The sequence below is a fragment of the Dendrobates tinctorius genome, unplaced genomic scaffold, assembly GCF_039654945.1.
Source record: "Dendrobates tinctorius isolate UK_male_01 unplaced genomic scaffold, ASM3965494v1 ptg000155l, whole genome shotgun sequence".
Lineage (NCBI taxonomy): Eukaryota > Metazoa > Chordata > Amphibia > Anura > Dendrobatidae > Dendrobates > Dendrobates tinctorius.
This window is the reverse complement of record NW_027361822.1, coordinates 10,634,217-10,652,500: the sequence shown is the minus strand read 5'-3', so window position 1 is coordinate 10,652,500 and position 18,284 is coordinate 10,634,217. Positions and strand designations below refer to the sequence as shown.

The following is an 18,284-nucleotide window of genomic DNA, read 5'->3' as shown; positions in this document are numbered from 1 at the left end:
TAGTTGAGGTCTACCTATGATGTAAATTACAGACGCCTCTCATCTTTTTAAGTGGTGGAACTTGCACTATTGCTGACTGACTAAATACTTTTTTGCCCCACTGTATTTCTCCTCATACAGACGTGTGTGTGTGTATATATATATATATATATATATATATATATATATATATATATATTTATTTCTCCTCATACAGACGTGTGTATATATATATATATTTCTCCTCATACAGACATGTTTATATATTTCTCCTCATACAGACGTGTTTATATGTTTCTCCTCATACAGACGTGTGTATATATATATATTTCTCCTCATACAGACGTGTATATACAGTGGGGAAAAAAAGTATTTAGTCAGTCAGCAATAGTGCAAGTTCCACCACTTAAAAAGATGAGAGGCGTCTGTAATTTACATCATAGGTAGACCTCAACTATGGGAGACAAACTGAGAAAAAAAAATCCAGAAAATCACATTGTCTGTTTTATTTTCATTTTATTTGCATATTATGGTGGAAAATAAGTATTTGGTCAGAAACAAGCAATCAAGATTTCTGGCTCTCACAGACCTGTAACTTCTTCTTTAAGAGTCTCCTCTTTCCTCCACTCATTACCTGTAGTAATGGCACCTGTTTAAACTTGTTATCAGTATAAAAAGACACCTGTGCACACTGTCACGCGGCGGCTGCCGCGCGCTCCCCTCTCTGCCTCCTCCCGGCCGCAGCTTACCCTTCCTCCGGCATCCTGCTTCCCTCTGCGCCGCCGTCCTCGGTCCTCCCTGGCTCCTCTTCTCTGTCCGGCGGTCCCCTTCGTCCGGTCTTCCGGACCGCGCCGGGTGCACGCTCCCGCCCCTCCTGCTCGGCGGGCGCGCGCACATACTGTGCCTGGGCACGCGCGCTCCTCCTCCTCCTCCTGAGGACGCGCGCCTGCTCCTCCTCCACCTTAGGACACGACCCGGAAGTCCTCCTACTAGCCCCTATATCTGGCCGCCTCTTCCTGCCTGCGGTGCCTGAGTATCACTGCTTTTCCCTAGTGATTCTGGCCGCCCTCTCTGCACGCTATCGCGTCCTGTCCATCCGTGGCTCGTTCACCTCTCCATTTTTCCTCTCTCCTAGGTCCTGTGTCTCCAAGCCGAGCCCGCCTGTCCTGTGTCTCCCAGCCGTGCCCGCCTGTCCTGTGTCTCCCAGCCGTGCCCGCCTGTCCTGTGTCTCCCAGCCGTGCCCGCCTGTCCTGTGTCTCCCAGCCGTGCCCGCCTGTCCTGTGTCTCCAAGCCGGTACCGTCAGTCCTGTACCCCCAACCCGGCTCTAGTTGTCTGTCTGTCGTTACTCTCCAGGGTACCAGCTGCCGTGGCAATAGTTACCCGCGGGCTTGCCCCAAACGCTCCCTGTATAGGGGGTGGTCCACCTGGTCAGCTCGCCCCCGGGAGGTTCGTTGCCACGGTCTAGCGGGTCCACCCCAGGTGTACCTTACACACACCCTCAAACAGTCTGACTCCAAACTCCACTATGGTGAAGACCAAAGAGCTGTCAAAGGACGCCAGAAACAAAATTGTAGCCCTGCACCAGGCTGGGAAGACTGAATCTGCAATAGCCAACCAGCTTGGAGTGAAGAAATCAACTGTGGGAGCAATAATTAGAAAATGGAAGACATACAAGACCACTGATAATCTCCCTCGATCTGGTGCTCCACGCAAAATCCCACCCCGTGGGGTCAGAATGATCACAAGAACGGTGAGCAAAAATCCCAGAACCACGCGGGGGGACCTAGTGAATGAACTGCAGAGAGCTGGGACCAATGTAACAAGGCCTACCATAAGTAACACACTACGCCACCATGGACTCAGATCCTGCAGTGCCAGACGTGTCCCACTGCTTAAGCCTGTACATGTCCGGGCCCGTCTGAAGTTTGCCAGAGAGCATTTGGATGATCCAGAGGAGTTTTGGGAGAATGTCCTATGGTCTGATGAAACCAAACTGGAACTGTTTGGTAGAAACACAACTTGTCGTGTTTGGAGGAAAAAGAATACTGAGTTGCATCCATCAAACACCATACCTACTGTAAAGCATGGTGGTTGAAACATCATGCTTTGGGGCTGTTTCTCTGCAAAGGGACCAGGACGACTGATCCGGGTACATGAAAGAATGAATGGGGCCATGTATCGTGAGATTTTGAGTGCAAACCTCCTTCCATCAGCAAGGGCATTGATGATGAAACGTGGCTGGGTCTTTCAACATGACAATGATCCAAAGCACACCGCCAGGGCAACGAAGGAGTGGCTTCGTAAGAAGCATTTCAAGGTCCTGGAGTGGCCTAGCCTGTCTCCAGATCTCAACCCTATAGAAAACCTTTGGAGGGAGTTGAAAGTCCGTGTTGCCAAGCGAAAAGCCAAAAACATCACTGCTCTAGAGGAGATCTGCATGGAGGAATGGGCCAACATACCAACAACAGTGTGTGGCAACCTTGTGAAGACTTACAGAAAACGTTTGACCTCTGTCATTGCCAACAAAGGATATATCACAAAGTATTGAGATGAAATTTTGTTTCTGACCAAATAATTATTTTCCATAATAATATGCAAATAAAATGAAAAAAAAACAGACAATGTGATTTTCTGGATTTTTTTTTCTCAGTTTGTCTCCCATAGTTGAGGTCTACCTAGGATGTAAATTACAGACGCCTCTCATCTTTTTAAGTGGTGGAACTTGCACTATTGCTGACTGAGTAAATACTTTTTTGCCCCACTGTATATACACTCACTGGCCACTTTATTAGGTACACCTGTCCAACTGTGTGTTAAGACTTAATTTCTAATCTGCCAATCACATGGCGGCAACTCAGTGCATTTAGGCATGTAGACATGGTCAAGACAATCTCCTGCAGTTCAAACCGAGCATCAGTATGGGGAAGAAAGGTGATTTGAGTGCCTTTGAACGTGGCATGATTGTTGGTGCCAGAAGGGCTGGTCTGAGTATTTCAGAAACTGCTGATCTACTGGGATTTTCACGCACAACCATCTCTAGGGTTTACAGAGAATGGTCCGAAAAAGAAAAAAAATCCAGTGAGCGGCAGTTCTGTGGCCGGAAATGCCTTGTTGATGCCAGAGGTCAGAGGAGAATGGGCAGACTGGTTAGAGCTGATAGAAAGGCAACAGTGACTCAAATTGCCACCCGTTACAACCAAGGTAGGCAGAAGAGCATCTCTGAACGCACAGTGCGTCGAACTTTGAGGCAGATGGGCTACAGCAGCAGAAGACCACACCGGGTACCACTCCTCTCAGCTAAGAACAGGAAACTGAGGCTACAATTTGCACAAGCTCATCGAAATTGGACAGTAGAAGATTGGAAAAACGTTGCCTGGTCTGATGAGTCTCGATTTCTGCTGCGACATTCGGATGGTAGGGTCAGAATTTGGCGTAAACAACATGAAAGCATGGATCCATCCTGCCTTGTATCAACGGTTCAGGCTGGTGGTGGTGGTGTCATGGTGTGGGGAATTTTTTCTTGGCACTCTTTGGGCCCCTTGGTACCAATTGAGCATCGTTGCAACGCCACAGCCTACCTGAGTATTGTTGCTGACCATGTCCATCCCTTTATGACCACAATGTACCCAACATCTGATGGCTACTTTCAGCAGGATAATGCGCCATGTCATAAAGCTCGAATCATCTCAGATTGGTTTCTTGAACATGACAATGAGTTCACTGTACTCAAATGGCCTCCTCAGTCACCAGATCTCAATCCAATAGAGCATCTTTGGGATGTGGTGGAACGGGAGATTCGCATCAGGGATGTGCAGCCGACAAATCTGCGCCAACTGTGTGATGCCATCATGTCAATATGGTCCAAAATCTCTGAGGAATGCTTCCAGCACCTTGTTGAATCTCTGCCACGAAGAATTGAGGCAGTTCTGAAGGCAAAAGGGGGTCCAACCCGTTACTAGCATGGTGTACCTAATAAAGTGGCCAGTGAGTGTATATTGTATATACTCGTCTGTATGAGGAGAAACATATAAACACGTCTGTATGAGGAGAAATATATAAACACGTCTGTATGATGAGAAATATATATATATACACACACGTCTGTACGAGGAGAAATATATATATATATACACGTCTGTATGAGGAGAAATACATATATTGTATATACACGTCTGTATGAGGAGATATTTATATACACGTCTGTATGAGGAGAATTATATATATATATATATATATATATATATATATATACTCGTCTGTATGAGGAGAAACATATATACTCGTCTGTATGAGGAGATATTTATATGCACATCTGTATGAGGAGAAATATATATATATATACTCGTCTGTATGAGGAGAAACATATATACACACGTCTGTATGAGGAGAAATATATATATACACGTCTGTATGAGGAGAAACATATATACACGTCTGTATGAGGAAATATATATATACACATCTGTATGAGGAGAAATATATATAGACACGTCTGTATGAGGAGAAATATATATAGACACGTCTGTATGAGGAGAAATATATATAGACACGTCTGTATGAGGAGAAATATATATATACACATTTGTATGAGGAGAAATATATATATATATATATATATATATATATATATACACAGTGCCTACAAGTAGTATTCAACCCCCTGCAGATTTAGCAGGTTTACACATTCGGAATTAACTTGGCATTGTGACATTTGGACTGTAGATCAGCCTGGAAGTGTGAAATGCACTGCAGCAAGAAAGAATGTTATTTCTTTGTTTAATTTTTTTTTAAATTGTGAAAAGTTTATTCAGAGGGTCATTTATTATTCAACCCCTCAAACCACCAGAATTCTGTTTGGTTCCCCTAAAGTATTAAGAAGTATTTCAGGCACAAAGAACAATGAGCTTCACATGTTTGGATTAATTATCTCTTTTTCCAGCCTTTTCTGACTATTTATGACCCTCCCCAAACTTGTGAACAGCACTCATACATGGTCAACATGGGAAAGACAAAGGAGCATTCCAAGGCCATCAGAGACAAGATCGTGGAGAGTCACAAGGCTGGCAAGGGGTACAAAACCCTTTCCAAGGAGTTGGGCCTACCTGTCTCCACTGTTGGGAGCATCATCCGGAAGTGGAAGGCTTATGGAACTACTGTTAGCCTTCCACGGCCTGGACAGCCTTTGAAAGTTTCCTCCCGTGCCGAGGCCAGGCTTGTCCGAAGAGTCAAGGCTAACCCAAGGACAACAAGGAAGGAGCTCCGGGAAGATCTCATGGCAGTGGGGACATTGGTTTCAGTCAATACATAAGTAACGTACTCCACCGCAATGGTCTCCGTTCCAGATGAGCCCGTAAGGTACCTTTACTTTCAAAGCGTCATGTCAAGGCTCGTCTACAGTTTGCTCATGATCACTTGGAGGACTCTGAGACAGACTGGTTCAAGGTTCTCTGGTCTGATGAGACCAAGATCGAGATCTTTGGTGCCAACCACACACGTGACGTTTGGAGACTGGATGGCACTGCATACGACCCCAAGAATACCATCCCTACAGTTAAGCATGGTGGTGGCAGCATCATGCTGTGGGGCTGTTTCTCAGCCAAGGGGCCTGGCCATCTGGTCCGCATCCATGGGAAGATGGATAGCACGGCCTACCTGGAGATTTTGGCCAAGAACCTCCGCTCCTCCATCAAGGATCTTAAGATGGGTCGTCATTTCATCTTCCAACAAGACAACGACCCAAAGCACACAGCCGGCCTGATCAGGTCTTATACAAGACGATTATTAGCTGTAATTGCAAACAATGGTTATTCCACAAAATATTAAACCTAGGGGTTGAATAATAATTGACCCACACTTGTATGTTTAAAATTTATTAAAATTTAACTGAGCAACATAACTTTTTGGTTTGTAAGATTTATGCATCTGTTAATAAATCCTGCTCTTGTGTGAAGTTTGAAGGCTCTAACTTATTTGCATCTTAGCAAACCTGCTAAATCTGCAGGGGGTTGAATACTACTTGTAGGCACTGTATATATATATATACAAAAGACCTCAACAATATATTCTATGCAATGGCCAGACAGTCCGACCTTAAAAAAGTCAACTACAAGAGACCAAAAGAAAAACAGATCAATGGATGGTTTGACAGAGAATGTAAAGCCGTACGGAAGACCCTGAGAACAGCCTCAAACAAGAAACACAGAGACCCCAACCACCCGGGTCTGAGGGAAGCCTATGAAACCATACAAAGGCAGTACAAAACCATCCTCAGGAGGAAGAAGCAGAGTTACATCTCCACCAAACTTAACCAACTCCAAGACGCCCTCCAAGACAACTCCTTCTGGGAACTATGGAACCACATGGGCACAAAAGACAAGAAAAACAACATCCATATCCAAAATGGCAACATCTGGCTCCAGTACTTCAGAGACCTCTATAAAGACATTCCAAAGGAAGAACTAAGCCAAGAACAGGAAAACATAATGGCAAAACTAAAAGCAATGGAGCAAAAAGTAAAAAATTTCCAAAATCCCGTGGATGCACCTATTACATTACAGGAAGTAGCAGAGAGAATCTCTTCCATAAGATGTAGAAAAGCCGGTGGCCTGGATGGAATCCTACCAGAAATGCTGAAGTACAGCCCACCAGAAATACAGGCCGCAATGGTTAAACTCTTCAATATTGTGCTAAGTGCCGGCTACTTCCCTCGTACCTGGAATCAAGGCCTCATCACACCCATCCACAAGAATGGGGACAGGTATGACCCAGCCAACTACAGAGGAATATATGTCAGCAGCAACCTGGGAAAACTGTTCAACAGCATCCTGAACAAGAGGATCCTCAGTTTCCTCACCGAGCACAACGTCCTCAGCAAGAGCCAAGCAGGCTTCATGCCAAACCACCGCACTACTGACCACATCTACACCCTGCACAGCCTCATTCAGAGCCACGTCCACAATACAAAGAACGGGAAGATATACGCCTGTTTCGTGGACTTTAAAAGGGCCTTTGATTCGGTGTGGCACCCAGGCTTATTCCTGAAACTGCTGGAGAGCGGAATAGGAGGAAAGACCTATGATGTTATCAAAAGCTCCTACACCGAGAACCTCTGCAGTGTGAGTGTGAACGGCAGAAGAACGGCTTATTTCCAGCAGAGCCGGGGAGTCAGACAAGGCTGCAGCCTAAGCCCAACGCTCTTCAACATTTACATCAATGAGCTGGCTACCGCTCTGGAATCTTCCACAGCACCAGGTCTCACCCTCCACGACTTGCAGGTGAAATTCCTGCTGTATGCAGATGACTTGCTGCCTCTGTCACCAACCGAGAAAGGCCTCCAAGACAACCTGAAAATCTTAGAGAAATTCAGCTCCACCTGGGCTCTACCGGTCAACCTAAAGAAAACCAACATCATGGTGTTCCAGAAGAGAAAGAGAAAATCAGACCAGCACCCTTCATTTATCCTCAACAACTGCGCCCTTACAGGAACAGACAAATATACCTATCTGGGCCTAGAGATTCACCGATCAGGGAGCTTCAAACAAGCCATAGAGACCCTGAAAGACAAGGCATGCAAAACCTTCTATGCCATCCGAAGGAAACTCTACCATCTAAAGCCACCAGTGAGGGTCTGGTTAAAAATCTTCGATTCTATCATCGCCCCAATCCTCCTGTATGGCAGAGAAGTCTGGGGTCCTCACACCTACCCAGACTGGTCAAGGTGGGATTCAAGCCCAACAGAAATATTCCACCTGGAATTCTGCAAGCACCTTCTCCAAGTCCATCGGAGCACCTCCAACAGTGCTTGCCGGGCCGAGCTGGGCAGATTCCCTCTACACCTAACGGTTCTAAAGAGGGCACTGTCATTCCGGGCTCACCTACGTAGGAGCAATCCAAGCTCCCATCACCATAAAGCCCTGACACATGTAGGGGAAACAGAAAAACCAGGACCCTCGGAACAGCTCACCCAAACCCAACCTGACCAGAAAACCAATCACAACAACCTGACAAAAGCCGGAATCAGGAAGATGGTAGACGAAGGCCAGCAGAGGTACGTAAGTGACTGGAAGAACGACATCATCAGCTCACAGAAACTGACCATGTACCGGAGTCTACAGAGAGACTACAGACTGGCCCCATACCTGGAGAAACTCCCAGACCCCAAAGACCGCAAGATCCTGAGCCGGTATAGACTCAGTGCCCACAGTCTGGCCATCGAATCCGGCCGACACAGGCAGAGCTACAAGCCCAGGGAGGAAAGACTGTGCCAACACTGTGACCAGGAGGCCCTGGAGGATGAGACCCACTTCCTGCTACACTGCTCCAAGTACTCAGCAGTGAGGGACACTCACTTCAGGAGACTCTCACATCTCTTCCCGGAATTCACCACCATGAAGGAGGAAGAGAAAACATACATCCTGCTGGGGGAAGAAGAGAGAGCAGTGGAGATAGCAGCGCAATATGTGAGCGAATGCCATAGACTGCGAGAAAGAGAACTATGATATGCCATGGACTTCTATGGCACCCACCCTGGATATGCCCCAATCCCCCATCCACCTTCCCTATGCCATGGACTTCTATAGCCTCATCCTGGATCTGCCCCCATCCACCTTCCCTATGCCATGGACTTCTATAGCCCCATCCTGGATCTGCCACATCCACTTTTCCTACAGCCCCTTCCCAACATCCCTACAGTCCCTATCCCTATTCCCTTCTGTACACCTGCTTTGGCAAAACTAATGTGTATTTAGTCCTGCCAATAAAGCTTCTTTGAATCTTTGAATCTTGAATCTATATATATATATATATATATATATATATATATATATATATATATACACACGTCTGTATGAGGATATATATATATATAGACACGTCTGTATGAAGAGAAATATATATATACACGTCTGTATGAGGAGAAATATATATATACACGTCTGTATGAGGAGAAATATATATACACACATTTGTATGAGGAGAAATATATATATATATATATATATATATATATATATACACGTCTGCATGAGGAGAAATATATAAACACGTCTGTAAGAGGAGAAATTTATATATATATATATATATATATATACACACACACGTCTGTATGAGGAGAAATATATATACACGTCTGTATGAGGAGAAATATATATATACTCGTCTGTATGAGGAGAAACATATACACGTCTGTATGAGGAGATATATAAATATATATATATATACACGTCTGTATGAGGAGATATATATATATATATAGACACGTCTGTGTGAAGAGAAATATATATATACACGTCTGTATGAGGAGAAATATATATATATATATACACATTTGTATGAGGAGATATATATATACACGTCTGTATGAGGAGAAATATATATACACGTCTGTATGAGGAAAAATATATATATACACGTCTGTATGAGGAAAAATATATATATACACGTCTGCATGAGGAGAAATATATACACACATCTGTATGAGGAGAAATATATATATATATATATACACGTCTGTATGAGGAGAAATATATATATTGTATATACGTCTGTATGAGGAGAAATATATATATACACGTCTGTATGAGGAGAAACATATATACACGTCTGCATGAGGAGAAATATATATATATACACGTCTGTATGAGGAGAAACATATAAACACGTCTGTATGAGGAGAAATATATATACACGTCAGTATAAGGAGAAATATATATATATATATATATATATATATATATATATATATATATATATATATATATATTTCTCCTTATACTGACGTGTATATATATTTCTCCTCATACAGACGTGTGTATATATATATATATAAATATATATATATATACACACACGTCTGTATGAGGAGAAATATATATACACGTCAGTATGAGGAGAAATATATATATACACGTCTGTATGAGGAGAAATATATATTGTATATACACGTCTGTATGAGGAGAAATATATATATATATATATACACGTCTGTATGAGGAGAAATATATACATACACGTCTGTATGTGGAGAAATATATATATATATACACTCATCTGTATGAGGAGATATATATACACACACGTCTGTATGAGGAGAAATATATATATACTCGTCTGTATGAGGAGAAACATATACACGTCTGTATGAGGAGATATATATATATATATACACACACGTCTGTATGAGGAGATATATATAAAGACACGTCTGTATGAAGAGAAATATATATATACACGTCTGTATGAGGAGAAATATATATATACACGTCTGTATGAGGAGAAATATATATATACACGTCTGTATGAGGAGAAATATATATATACACGTCTGCATGAGGAGAAATATATATACACATCTGTATGAGGAGAAATATATATATATATATAGACGTCTGCATGAGGAGAAATATATATATATATATACACATTTGTATGAGGAGATATATATATATACACGTCTGTATGAGGAGAAATATATATACACGTCTGTATGAGGAAAAATATATATATACACGTCTGTATGAGGAAAAATATATATATACACGTCTGCATGAGGAGAAATATATACACACGTCTGTATGAGGAGAAATATATATATATATATACACGTCTGTATGAGGAGAAATATATATATTGTATATACGTCTGTATGAGGAGAAATATATATATACACGTCTGTATGAGGAGAAACATATATACACGTCTGCATGAGGAGAAATATATATATATACAAGTCTGTATGAGGAGAAACATATAAACACGTCTGTATGAGGAGAAATATATATACACGTCAGTATAAGGAGAAATATATATATATATATATATATATATATATATATATACCCCCACACGTCTGTATGAGGAGAAATATATATACACGTCAGTATGAGGAGAAATATATATATACACGTCTGTATGAGGAGAAATATATATTGTATATACACGTCTGTATGAGGAGAAATATATATATATATATACACGTCTGTATGAGGAGAAATATATACAAACACGTCTGTATGTGGAGAAATATATATATACACATCTGTATGAGGAGAAATATATATATATATATACACTCATCTGTATGAGGAGATATATATACACACACGTCTGTATGAGGAGAAATATATATATACTCGTCTGTATGAGGAGAAACATATACACGTCTGTATGAGGAGATATATATAAAGACACGTCTGTATGAAGAGAAATATATATATACACGTCTGTATGAGGAGAAATATATATATACACGTCTGTATGAGGAGAAATATATATATACACGTCTGTATGAGGAAAAATATATATATACACGTCTGCATGAGGAGAAATATATATACACATCTGTATGAGGAGAAATATATATATATATATAGACGTCTGCATGAGGAGAAATATATACACACGTCTGTATGAGGAGAAATATATATATATACACGTCTGTATGAGGAGAAATATATATATTGTATATACGTCTGTATGAGGAGAAATATATATATACACGTCTGTATGAGGAGAAACATATATACACGTCTGTATGAGGAGAAATATATATATACACGTCAGTATGAGGAGAAATATATATTGTATATACACGTCTGTATGAGAATATATATATACACATCTGTATGAGGAGAAATATATATATACATACTCATCTGTATGAGGAGATATATATACACGTCTGTATGAGGAGAAATATATATACACGTCTGTATGAGGAGAAATATATATATACTCGTCTGTATGAGGAGAAACATATACACGTCTGTATGAGGAGATATATATATATATATATATACACGTCTGTATGAGGAGATATATATATATATATATATATATATAGACACGTCTGTATGAAGAGAAATATATATATACACGTCTGTATGAGGAGAAATATATATATACACGTCTGTATGAGGAGAAATATATATATACACGTCTGCATGAGGAGAAATATATAAACACGTCTGTATGAGGAGAAATATATATATATACACGTCTGTATGAGGAGAAATATATATATTGTACATACGTCTGTATGAGGAGAAATATATATATGTACACGTCTGTATGAGGAGAAACATATATACAAGTCTGTATGAGGAGAGATATATATATATATATATATATATATATATATACCGGGTGAGTCATAAAGGACGGACGTTTTTAAACTAATCATAAAATCGTTAAATATTTATTAAATATAAATGTATTCACAGATTTGGTTACGTATACTAATAGCATTTGACAAATTCAAGTGTGGAAAACAACATCTGCCATGTGGTGGCCATTATCAGTGATGCATTTCCAAAGGCGTTCTTGGAAGTTGGCATCAACACGTTCCAACACAACTCTGTCGATTTGGGCAACTTCCACTCGAATAGCTTCCTTCAGTTCTTGTAATGATCGAGGCTTAAGCTTGTATACACGTGATTTGAGGTGACCCCATAAGTAATAATCGCACATGGACAGGTCTGGGGACCTAGGAGGCCAATTAATATCGCCAAACCTGGAAATGATGCGACCAGGGAAGAGAGGGCGAAGAACGTTCATTGTTGCTCCGGCTGTGTGGGCCGTTGCCCCATCTTGTTGAAACCACACACTAGAGATGGGGATATGTTGCCGTCGTAACTCAGGAACAAAGAAGTTATTTATCATGGCGATATAACGTTGTGAGATCACGGTAACAGTATTGCCATTATCGCCTTCGAAAAAGTACGGACCGATCACGCCATATTTGCCCATAGCGCACCACACCGTTACCTTAGGGCTGTGCAGCGGTGCGTGCCGTTCGTGGAGCCCCCGGTGGTCGTTTGTTCATTAGTGTACCTCGTGTACGGAGTGCTTCAACCCAACGTAGGATAGTGTTACGAGCGGGAACAGCTTGATTTCTGTGAATATTGAAATGACGCCGAAACTCACGCTGAACGGCTGTGATACACTCATTATTCTTGACAAAACTGTCGTACGCAAAAACGCGATGTTCTATCGTCCACGGCACCATAGCTTAAACTGAAACTAAAATAAAAACAATGCTTTCACCTCACAAACATAACCCCGCCTCCCGCACATCTCTACCTCCACCTGGTGGTGAGTTATAGCCACTTCAAATACATCCGTCCTTTATGACTCACCCGGTATATATATATATATATATATACACACACACACACGTCTGTATGAGGAGAAATATATATATACACGTCTGCATGAGGAGAAATATATATATACACGTCTGCATGAGGAGAAATATATATATACACGTCTGCATGAGGAGAAATATATATATACACGTCTGCATGAGGAGAAATATATATATTGTATATACACGTCTGCATGAGGAGAAATATATATATATACACGTCTGTATGAGGAGAAATATATATATATACACGTCTGCATGAGGAGAAATATATATATACACGTCTGCATGAGGAGAAATATATATATTGTATATACACGTCTGCATGAGGAGAAATATATATATATACACGTCTGTATGAGGAGAAATATATATATACACGTCTGCATGAGGAGAAATATATATATTGTATATACACGTCTGTATGAGGAGAAATATATATATATATATACACGTCTGTATGAGGAGAAATATATATATATATATATACACATCTGCATGAGGAGAAATATATACACACGTCTGTATGAGGAGAAATATATATATATATACACACGTCTGTATGAGGAGAAATATATATATTGTATATACGTCTGTATGAGGAGAAATATATATATACACGTCTGTATGAGGAGAAACATATATACACATCTGTATGAGGAGAAATATATATATACACGTCTGCATGAGGAGAAATATATATATATACACACGTCTGTATGAGGAGAAACATATACCGTATTTTCCGCTTTGTAAGACGCACTTTTTTTCCCCAAAATTTGGGGGGAAAACAGGGGTGCGTCTTACAAAGCGGACATGCCTTACCTAGGCTGTGATCGGGGGCGTCCGGCGGTTGCTGGCCGCTGCTGCGGGTGTGTCCGGTGCCGCGTTGTGTGCCCGTCGATGCCCGGGGCTCTGCCAACATTGTGCGACAGGCCAGAGCCCCGGCATTTCCTCGGTTCCCTGTGTGCCGGTAAAAAGATGGCCGCCGGCGCGTGCGCAGATGAGATCTCGGGACCCAGTTCTCGAGAGATGAGATTTGAAATCTCATCTCTCGAGAGCTGGGTCCCGAGATCCCATCTGCGCACGCGCCGGCGGCCATTTTCCCTGGGTTCCCTGTGTGCGCGCGGTGGTGCCTGCAAAAAAATGGCCGCCGCGCGTGCGCAGATGGGATCTCGGCACCCATCTCTCGAGAGATGAGATTTCAGATCTCATCTCTCGAGAACTGGGTCCCGAGATCCCATCTGCGCACGCGCCGGCGGCCATTTTTTTTTTTTACCGGCACTTCAGCGCACGTATACAGGGAACTGAGGAAATGCTGGGGCTCTGGTCTGTCGAACAATGTCGGCAGAGCCCCGGGCATCGATGGGCACACAACGCCGCACCGGAGGCACCCGCAGCACCGGCCTCCAACCGCCGGACAAGTGGAGAAACCTGACACCAGCACAAGACTCTGCAGCAGCAACGGCACACATCGGAGCCCCCCCTCATCCCTGAATGCGGCCTGCAGCATCACTCCACGCCTGCCTCCTCCAGCAGCGAGCCTGGGACCCCGCTACACCGCAGCCACCAACCCTGGTAAGCAATAAGATGCAAGGATTATAAGAGGCACCACCATTTTATTAAAAAATATTTTTTTCTTATTTTTCTCCTCAAAAATTGTGGTGCGTCTTATAATCCGGAGCGTCTTATAAAGCGAAAAATACGGTAAACACGTCTGTATGAGGAGAAATATATATATACACGTCTGTATGAGGAGAAACATATAAACACGTCTGTATGAGGAGAAATATATATACACGTCAGTATGAGGAGAAATATATATATATATATATATATATATATATATATATATATATATATATATATATACACACACACACACGTCTGTATGAGGAGAAATATATATACACGTCAGTATGAGGAGAAATATATATATACACGTCTGTATGAGGAGAAATATATATTGTATATACACGTCTGTATGAGGAGAAATATATATATATATATACACGTCTGTATGAGGAGAAATATATACATACACGTCTGTATGTGGAGAAATATACATATACACATCTGTATGAGGAGAAATATATATATATATATATATATATATACTCATCTGTATGAGGAGATATATATACACGTCTGTATGAGGAGAAATATATATATACTCGTCTGTATGAGGAGAAACATATACACGTCTGTATGAGGAGATATATATATATACACACGTCTGTATGAGGAGATATATATATATATACACACGTCTGTATGAGGAGAAATATATATATACTCGTCTGTATGAGGAGAAACATATACACGTCTGTATGAGGAGATATATATATATACACACGTCTGTATGAGGAGATATATATAAAGACACGTCTGTATGAAGAGAAATATATATATATACACGTCTGTATGAGGAGAAATATATATATATACACGTCTGTATGAGGAGAAATATATATATATATACACGTCTGCATGAGGAGAAATATATATACACATCTGTATGAGGAGAAATATATATATATACACGTCTGCATGAGGAGAAATATATATATATACACGTCTGTATGAAGAGAAATATATATATACACGTCTGTATGAGGAGAAATATATATATACACGTCTGTATGAGGAGAAATATATATATTGTATATACGGCTGTATGAGGAGAAATATATATATACACGTCTGTATGAGGAGAAACATATATACACGTCTGTATGAGGAGAAATATATACACGTCTGCATGAGGAGAAATATATATATATATATATATACACGTCTGTATGAGGAGAAACATATAAACACATCTGTATGAGGAGAAATATATATATACACGTCTGTATGAGGAGAAACATATAAACACGTCTGTATGAGGAGAAATATATATACACGTCAGTATGAGGAGAAATATTTATTGTATATACACGTCTGTATGAGGAGAAATATATACATACACGTCTGTATGTGGAGAAATATATATATACACATCTGTATGAGGAGATATATATATATATATATATATATATATATATATATACTCATCTGTATGAGGAGATATATATACACGTCTGTATGAGGAGAAATATATATACACGTCTGTATGAGGAAAAATATATATATACACGTCTGTATGAGGAAAAATATATATATACACGTCTGCATGAGGAGAAATATATACACACGTCTGTATGAGGAGAAATATATATATATATATACACGTCTGTATGAGGAGAAATATATATATTGTATATACGTCTGTATGAGGAGAAATATATATATACACGTCTGTATGAGGAGAAACATATATACACGTCTGCATGAGGAGAAATATATATATATACACGTCTGTATGAGGAGAAACATATAAACACGTCTGTATGAGGAGAAATATATATACACGTCAGTATGAGGAGAAATATATATATATATATATATATATATACACACACGTCTGTATGAGGAGAAATATATATACACGTCAGTATGAGGAGAAATATATATATACACGTCTGTATGAGGAGAAATATATATTGTATATACACGTCTGTATGAGGAGAAATATATATATATATATATACACGTCTGTATGAGGAGAAATATATACATACACGTCTGTATGTGGAGAAATATATATATACACATCTGTATGAGGAGAAATATATATATATATATATACACTCATCTGTATGAGGAGATATATATACACACACGTCTGTATGAGGAGAAATATATATATACTCGTCTGTATGAGGAGAAACATATACACGTCTGTATGAGGAGATATATATAAAGACACGTCTGTATGAAGAGAAATATATATATACACGTCTGTATGAGGAGAAATATATATATACACGTCTGTATGAGGAGAAATATATATATACACGTCTGTATGAGGAGAAATATATATATACACGTCTGCATGAGGAGAAATATATATACACATCTGTATGAGAAATATATATATATATATAGACGTCTGCATGAGGAGAAATATATACACACGTCTGTATGAGGAGAAATATATATATATACACGTCTGTATGAGGAGAAATATATATTGTATATACACGTCTGTATGAGGAGAAATATATATATATATATATATATACACGTCTGTATGAGGAGAAATATATACATACACGTCTGTATGTGGAGAAATATATATATACACATCTGTATGAGGAGAAATATATATATATATATACACTCATCTGTATGAGGAGATATATATACACACACGTCTGTATGAGGAGAAATATATATATACTCGTCTGTATGAGGAGAAACATATACACGTCTGTATGAGGAGATATATATAAAGACACGTCTGTATGAAGAGAAATATATATATACACGTCTGTATGAGGAGAAATATATATATACACGTCTGTATGAGGAGAAATATATATATACACGTCTGCATGAGGAGAAATATATATACACATCTGTATGAGAAATATATATATATATATAGACGTCTGCATGAGGAGAAATATATACACACGTCTGTATGAGGAGAAATATATATATATACACGTCTGTATGAGGAGAAATATATATATTGTATATACGTCTGTATGAGGAGAAATATATATATACACGTCTGTATGAGGAGAAACATATATACACGTCTGCATGAGGAGAAATATATATATTGTATATACACGTCTGTATGAGGAGAAATATATATATATACACGTCTGCATGAGGAGAAATATATATATATACACGTCTGCATGAGGAGAAATATATACACACGTCTGTATGAGGAGAAATATATATATATACACGTCTGTATGAGGAGAAACATATAAACACGTCTGTATGAGGAGAAATATATATATACACGTCTGTATGAGGAGAAATATATATATACTCGTCTGTATGAGGAGAAACATATAAACATGTCTGTATGAGGAGAAATATATATATATATACACGTCTGTATGAGGAGAAATATATTGTATATACACGTCTGTATGAGAAATATATATACACATCTGTATGAGGAGAAATATATATAGTATATACACGTCTGTATGAGGAGAAATATATATATATATACATCTGTATGAGGAGAAATATATATATACTCGTCTGTATGAGGAGAAACATATAAACATGTCTGTATGAGGAGAAATA

At 39.6% G+C, this 18,284-nt stretch overlaps 1 protein-coding gene across 1 annotated transcript in view; it reads right to left on the bottom strand.

Annotated features, from left to right (window-relative positions):
* The window catches only part of LOC141051080 (uncharacterized), a 54,761-nt gene that overhangs the window by 35,681 nt on the left and 796 nt on the right, over window positions 1-18,284 (bottom strand). The window lies entirely within an intron of this gene.